The 8,116-nt window shown below is 44.7% G+C and overlaps 1 long non-coding RNA gene across 1 annotated transcript; it reads left to right on the top strand.

Moving 5' to 3' along the window:
• Nucleotides 1–438: 438 nt before the first annotated feature.
• On the top strand, nt 439–1,171 carry LOC120638113. The gene is made up of 2 exons (XR_005659597.1): nt 439–507; nt 1,009–1,171. It is a non-coding gene; the product is annotated as an uncharacterized LOC120638113 (long non-coding RNA).
• The last annotated feature ends 6,945 nt before the right edge of the window (nt 1,172–8,116 follow it).

Here is an 8,116-nt window from a genome sequence, read left to right as displayed (position 1 = left end):
CCAGGTGGGCCACACTTTACCAACGTGCCCCCTCACGAGCCTGCCAGTCTGCCCTCATTTCCAGTACAGCTGCTGTCTGCAGTAGCTGGCCGCTCACGATCTCACTAGGAGTGGCTATTGCCACCGCTGCAGTTCTTGTCCAGGGGAAGAGGTATTCTCCAGCCACGGTAGGGCTTCCCCCGCTAAAAACGGCAGCCCCCTCAACCCCTAGCAATGGGGTTACAGTGGATTGAGCCGGAAGAGCCATCACCCCCACTTAGTAGGGCAGCTAAAGTATCTATCAAGTTACAGTCAGGCAGTGATGACTTAAACACTTTCCCGGTACGATTGGGCTGCTCGTCAAGCCACGTCATTCAGAAGACTGAGGTCGACTGTTACCCGGGAACTGAAACACTCCCACTTCCTCTTTCAAAGAACCAAAGGCTTCCTCCTCCTGTCTCCCTCAGCACTGTCTGGCAGATCTCCTCAAGAAGATGTCTAAAGGGCCAACCAGGGTGATAAACCCAGGTATGTATGGAAGCCAAAATCTTCCCAGTCCTAGGCAGGAATGCCTTCAGCCCTGAGAGACTGGGAGATCAAGGAGATCCTTATGGGTAACAGCTGGATTAGCTCCCGAATAGCCCTCCAAATTGGCCAGGACACTCCCTGTGGTTTCTTGGTTAATTCCCTAATTTGTTTTCCATTTTTAAACAGATAAAGTCTTTCTTTTACACTTGCCCATACTCTTAACTGGTAGTCTTAGCAATTAAATCTCTCCTCTGTGTGCAGCTTTCCCCTTATCACTGGACTTCTTAAGATTACTGGCTAACAAAGTTGTTCAGCCTACTCCTATTCCAGTTAACCCTTAATAGTCGCTTTGAGAGCTGGGGTTTTATGTGGACCTAAAATCCCCTGTCATATAAGAAGATGCTCCACCCCCAGGCCGTTTCCCAAGAAATCTGTGCTTCTTGAGGTGTCACATAGATTCCTCAGCCATAGATTCCTCAGCTTCTTTCTTAATTCCCACAGGATGACTTGACCGGTGACAGATTTGGCGCCTGGAATAGGATCCTCTGGGCAGAACGAACCCAACGCGCTGCTCCTACACCTAGAAAAGGAAGGGTGGAGAACCCCTCTTTGGGAAGTGGGTTGGGTAACTGTCCACTTGGCAGAAATAAATGAATTATGGGAAGCATTTTGTAAGTGGAAAAATGCAAGTAAGAGTAAGAAAGGAGAAGGGAAAGCTGCACTGTTGGGGTTATTGGCAACCACACTGCAAGCATCCTCCAATAAACAAGAAGAGATGCAGAAGGAAATAGCTGCCAGAGCTCATTCCTCTCCCTTGGTAATGCATCTAAGTCTGCAGTGCTACAGGTGACAGCCGACATTAAAACCCAACACACTGCCATTCTGGAGTAGCGTGGCCTAGAGGATAGAGAATGGGCCTGGGAGACAGAAGGACCTGGGTTCTAATCCCAGCTCTGCTATTTGCCTGCTGTGTGACCCCGGCAAATCACTTTACTTCTCTGGGCCTCAGTTCCCTCCTCTGTAAAATGGGGATTAAGATTGTGAGCCCCACGTGGGACATCAACTGGCCAGAGTTCATGTAATGAAAGCTGTAAAATGGGATCACAACCGGGGTACTTCTGGGATCAAAGGATAAATTGAAATTGGCACTAACCAAGTTTAAGTAGGGGGCTCCAAATCAACATCTCATGAAAGACCAGCGTGTGCTTGATAGCTGATCCCTGATCCCTTCAGCTAAATGAAGAAAGATCCTCAAAGTGATTGAAGAACATCTGGGTTCTGTTTTAAGATGCTCAAAGTACTGTATGAATGTTTTGGGATTGGGTGCATCCTTGTGTCTGTGTAAGAGTGTGCATAGAGTGTTGGGGAGTTAGATGAACTGGTCAGTGTTGTGAAAATATGCGTGGTGAAGAGAAATTCCTAAAATAATTTTGGATGCCTCACAGGTGGAGAGTCATCTTTTTCCTTTGGTGTTTCTAATCTCTTTTCCTTCCCTCAGCAAATCTTTAAATCATCTGGTTAGTTGCAGGGAATCTGCAACTGAGACATGGGGGTAGGGAACCTAACCAAACTCTTTTTTTTTCCGGACTTTATTGAGAATAAGAAAAACTCTAAGGGCCTGCAACTATCTGTTTACAAGATTAAAGATAACCTTTGTTTGAGGAAAGGAGCCTCCCTCAAGTAAATGGTTAACTTGTTTTATTGAGAAGTTTGAATCTCATTTTTGAGAAAGCTAGTTCTCAACTGGTTAAGTGAGAGAATACAAAGGAGATAATTGGGAGAAGAGAATTTGCAATTGCTCTTTCAGGTTAGAAATGGCTGTAGGGATGGTGATTTAATTACTCTATCAAAAATTCTCCTGTTTTAGCATAGTTTTTGCTAAGTTAGTAAAGGATGTGATGGTTTGAACAAGGAAATTTGTCTTGATATGTTCACTATAGAACCTACTTGAATGTGTGGTGAAGAGAAAATGTAAGGAAAATGTGTTCATTTCTTGTATAATTTGGATAAACTGGAATATGGAAATTTAATGCAAAGAAATGTTCTGGGTAAAATTGTAATTACTAAGATCAGAAGGGGAGAATTTAGAATGATAATTGGATCTGGATTTTTCACTTTCGGGAAAGGTTTATGGTGTAGGTGATGCACCCACGGCAAGCAAATGTTGGTTAGACCAAATGAAATGGAGTCCAGGCCTAGACCCTTCAGGGTGCCTTAAAGCAGAGTCAGGGGTTTCTGCTTGGTGTGGAGAGGAAAATGCATACAAGATAAATTTTTGAAAAATGGTCCAGACAGTACAGACTGGGGAAGGAGGGAAGGAGGGAAGGAGGGAAGGAAGGGAAGGAAGGGAAGGAAGGAAAGGAAGGAAAGGGAGGGAGGGAGAGAGGGAGGGAGAGAGGGAGGGAGGAAGGAAGGAAGGAAGGAAGGAAGGAAGGAAGGAAGGAAGGAAGGAAGGAAGGAAGGAAGGAAGGAAGGAAGGAAGGAAGGAAGGAAGGAAGGAAGGAAGGAAGGAAGGAAGGAAGGAAGGAAGGAAGGAAGGAAGGAAGGAAGGAAGGAAGGAAGGAAGGAAGGAAGGAAGGGTCAACTGTGAGGAGAAAGGAGAGGATTTGGTGCTGAGGTGCTTGAGGTGCTGTTTGGCATACATGTAGTGATGTCCTAGAAGTGAGGAGAAATGAGAGACTGCAAAGAAGGAGGGAAATTGGAGTTAGCAAGACTGGGATTCATCTGCATAGAAGTGATAATTGAAGTCATAGAAGCAGGATCGCTCTCCAAGGGAGTAAGTGTCCAGTGAGAAGAGAAGGGGACCCAGAACATAATCATGACACCCAGAGTTAGGTGGGGGAGGCAGAGGAAAAGCAGGTGAAAAAGACAGAAATATTAGCCAAAGAAATAGGGAAAGAATCAGGCAAAAAATGTTAGAAAAACCAAGGTTAGACAGTGTTTCCAGGAGAAGGGAGGGGTCCATGGTATCAAACACAGCCAAAAGATCAAGGAGGATTAGAATAGAATGAGTCCTTTAGACATGTGTTACCCCTTAGTAACCATCTGAGCCATCAAAGTTTGAAGATGGTGGTCAGAGAGGGTAGAATTACAGGCATCAATGTTTTTAGAAAGTGAGAGGTCCGAAGCACAGGTCATGGGGGGAGGGGGGAGATTTGAAGGCAAACAGGAGATTTCCTCTTGAGCAAGGGCTGGAAAGGATGGAAGATAGGACTTAGGGAAGGAAAATATTGGGGAGGTGACGGGAAGACTTTAAAACAATAACCACAAAAGAATATAGGAAGCTTAGTCAACATCTGTGTGCTTGTAAGAGAGGAAAAAGATATGAACTGAAAGAACGGTACGAAACAGACATAAACACAGTACCTTCCATTATAAATCTCTGCTTCTAAATGCCCTTTCACAATAGCACTGTTGAATTTTAATGATCGATCAATCAATGCTATCTACTGAGTGCTTACTTTGTGCAGAGCACTGTATCAAGCATTAGGGATAATGCAATACTTGCATTGGTAGACACAGTTGTCTAGCGGGGGAGACAGACATTAAAATAAATTACAGGTAAGGGAAGCAACCAAGTATAAGGATACGGATATAAGTACTGTGGGGAAAGGGGAGGTGAGTACCTAAGTGCTTAGGTGATGGGAATAAGTGTATGGGTGAGGCAGTAGGGTAGGAAAAAATGGGTGGGGGTGAAAACTTAGTCTGGGAAGGCTTCCTTGAGAAGATATAATTTTACAGGGGCTTTGAAGATGGGGAGAATGCTGGTCTGTCAGATACATAGAGAGAAGGAGGGGTTGACGGTGAGTGAGGAAAGAGCAACAGATATTGATTAGGTTAGGTTGGTAGTAGAGGAGCAAAGCGTGTGAGCTGGGTTGCAGAGGGACAGGAGCGTGGATAAATAAGGGGGAGAGAGGTGGTGAGTGTCTCAAATCTGAAGGTGAGGAATTTCTGCTTTATGCAGAGGTGGATGGGCAAACGTTGACACTTTAAGGGTGGGGAAATGTGTGCAGAAGAGTTTTTTAGAAAAATTATCTGGGCAGCAAAGTGAAGTAGGAACTTGGGAGGAGAAAGGTTGATGTAGTAGTCAATGACTGACTGAATATTTGTATTGAAGGAGAGAGACAAAGTTGAAAATAATGCCAAGGTTGCAGGCTGGTGAGACAAAAAGAAGGGTGTTAACAAGAGAGTCAAGGGTAGGCGAGAGTCTGGGAGGGAAGATGAGAATTTCAGATTTGGACATGTTGAGTTAAAGGCGATGGTGGGACAGACATCCAGGTACAGATGTCGTGTTGGCAGGAGGAAATACGACATTGCAGAGAAGGGGAGAGTAGAGGCCTGGAAAGGTAGAGTTGAGAATCATTCACATGGAGATGGTACTTGAAGCCGTGGGAGCGTGGGAGCAGCAGATGAACTACCCAAGGGAGTGGGTGTAAATGGAGAACAGAAGGGATCCAGAACCGAGCGTTGAGACACCTTCCCCGCTGCCGCCCCGCCCCCCCCCCCACCCCCCGCCTCAGTTAGGAAGTAGGAGGAAGAGAAGGAGCCAGGGAAAGAGACCAAAAAGGAGCAGCCAGAGAGATAGGAAGAGAACCAGGAGGAGACTGTGTCAGAAAAACTAAGATCTGACATTGTTTCCAGAAGAAGGTGGTCCACAGTGTTAAAGGTGACCTTGGGCAAGTCACTTAACTTCTCTGGGCCTCAGTTACCTCATCTGTAAAACAGGGATTGAGACTGTGAACCCCCTAGTGGGACAGGGACTGTGTCCAACCTGATTGACTTGTATCTACCCCAGCACTTAGAACAGTGTTTGGCACATAGTAAATAACTAACAGGTATATTATTATTATTATTTAGGAGTAAATTAATTCAAGGAATTTGACAGGAATAGTAAGAGGGAGATGGGCCTATAACCAGAAGGGACAGTGGGATTGAGGGAGGATTTTTATTTTATGAGAGTGGATACTTGGGGTGTATTTGAAAATGGAGGAGAGTGGGCCTTTAGAAAATGAGGGACTGAGGATAGCCTTGAGGGAGAGAAGGGCGGACAGGAGTGTTTAAATAAGTGCTGGGGAAAAGTGAACACTCAATAAATACCATTGATTAAGTGGTAGGGAGGGTATGGGGTTGGAGGTGCAAATGGAGGGACTAAATTTCTAAAGGAGACAAGATTGATTGATTGATTGATTGATTGATTAGAGAATGGATGCTTCCTCACTTTGAGACCATCCTGGAAACTTTGGCTTTAACACTTCCCTTCCTCTCCTCCATAACCACTGATTTGAATAGTGATTAAAATCAAAGTAAATTTACCATTAGAGAATAGCAGGTCTATTTAGCATAGCTAAAAATAGTTGTCTGGTGTTTTTACATAAGATGACTTTTTGCTAAGTAGGAGGTAAAAAGTACTTTGAAAATTAAATATTTACATATGTACAGCTAAAAAGCTCTAATTCAAAGTCTTTTGTTATTGGGATTTATTTGCACTGCCATTTGATCTATAAACTACACTGTGGCTTTTTATCACTTTTTTTTTGTATTTATATTGTCTTGGTCAATATTTTGGATCTTGGGAATGCACTCGTGCTCTTTACATTATTTCCCAAGGGAAATTATACTTCATTTAGCCCTTTTTTGCTGACTGCTCTCTTATCATGGAAGAAATTGAGATCGCTAACCAGGTTATAGCAATACCAATGGGCAACACTATGCACGCGAGCTCACCAAGGGGATGGAGATGATTCCACGTGAGGATAGAATGAACGGTTAAGACCCTTCAGTCTGGAAATCGAAGACTGAGATGACATGGAAAAATGAGCAAAGTCTCGCAGGTTGTAGAAAGGGCAAACGCAGAATTCTTTTTCACCAAATGCCACATCCATTAAAATTTGACAATGGTAGGGTCAAAACAAAAGAAAGGAAACTCTTCTTCCAAGGAGATGGCAAACATTTGGAATTTGTTACTACAGGAAGAACACTGGCAAAAATTTCAACGGGTTCAAGGAGGGTTTAGACAGATTTAAAAACAAGCAGTCCAAGCAGGTTACTTAGAGGGAAAATTGGGGAAATGGAATAAAAAATAAAGGATACTAGATGGTACATTCCTTAACATTTAACAAGAGAAAAATGAAACCATCAGGCATAATCTCCCTAAAATCTCCTCTGCTCCTCTCCAGTCCCTCCGATCTGTGCTTCTTCTTCAACTCTCCCATCTTTCCCAGCTGGTTCTCAGGAGGAGATCTCCTGCCTTCTATCAAAATCACCCCCTCCACCTGAGCCACAACCCCATCCCTTCATACCTTATCAAAGTGTTTCCTCCCCCCATTCTTTCTTCCCTGACTGCCATCATCAACTGTTCACTCTCCAATGGCTTTTTCCCCACTGCTTTCAAATGCGCTCATGTTTCTTCTATCCTAAAGAAGCCCTCCCTTGACCCCCTGACTCCTTCAAGTTATTGCCCCATCGCCCTCCCACCAGTCCTCTCCAAACTTCTTGAGCGAGTTGTCTATCCCATCTGTCTCCAGTTCCTCTCCTCCGATTCTCTCCCCAACCTCCTCCAATCTGGATTTTACCCCCTTCACTCCACAAACACTGCCCTCTCAGAGCTCACTAATGATCTCCTCCTTTCCGAATCCAACGGCCTCTACTCCGTCCAAATCTTCCTAAACCTCTAAGTACTGGGATAGATACAAGTTAATCAAGTTGGAAACAGTCCGTGTCCCATCTTGCCAAATCCAACAGCCTCTATTCCATCCTAATCTTCCTCTCCCACTCAGATGTCTTTCACACTGTTGACCACAACCTTCTCCTGGAAATATTATCCAACTTCTGCTTCACTATCCTCTCCTGGTTCTCCTCCTACCTCTCTGGCCCTTCAGTCTCAGTCTCTTTCAGGGGCTCATCCTCTGCCCCCCACCCCCTAACTGTGGGAGTCCCTCAAGGCTCAGTTCTGGGTCCCCTTCTATTCTCCATCAACACCCATTCCCTTGGAGAACTCATCCACCCTCATAGCTTCAACTACCATCTCTATGCAGATGATTCCCAAATCTACATCTCCAGCCCTGATGTCTCTCCTTCTCTGCAGTCTCACATTTTCTCCTACCTTCAGGATATCTCTGTTGGGATGTCCCACCAACACCTCAAACTTAACTTGTCCCAAACAGAACTCCTCTCATCCCCTGTTCCAAACCCTGCCCTCCCTCTGACTTTCCCATCACTATAGACAGCACCAACCATCCGCCCTCTCTCACAAGATCATAACCTTGGTGTTATCCTCAACTCATCTCTTTCATTCAACCCAAACATTCAATCAGTCACCAAATCCTGTCGGTTCAACTTTCACAACATCGCTAAAATCCACCCTTTCCTCTCCATCCAAATGGCTAGCGTGTTCATACAATCACTCATCTTATCCCGACTTGATTACTGCATAGCCTCCTTGCTTATCTCCCTGCCTCCTGTCTCTCCCCACTCCAGTCCACTCGTCACACTGCTGCCCTGATCGTTTTTCTACAAATTCATTCAGTCCATGTTTCCCCACTCCTAAAGAACTTCCTGTGGTTGCCATCTACCTCCACATCAAACAGAAACTCTTCGCCATCGGCTTTAA

This window comes from Ornithorhynchus anatinus, chromosome X3, assembly GCF_004115215.2.
Source record: "Ornithorhynchus anatinus isolate Pmale09 chromosome X3, mOrnAna1.pri.v4, whole genome shotgun sequence".
In the NCBI taxonomy this organism is placed as follows: Eukaryota; Metazoa; Chordata; class Mammalia; order Monotremata; family Ornithorhynchidae; genus Ornithorhynchus; species Ornithorhynchus anatinus.
This window is presented reverse-complemented; position numbering and strand designations above follow the sequence as displayed.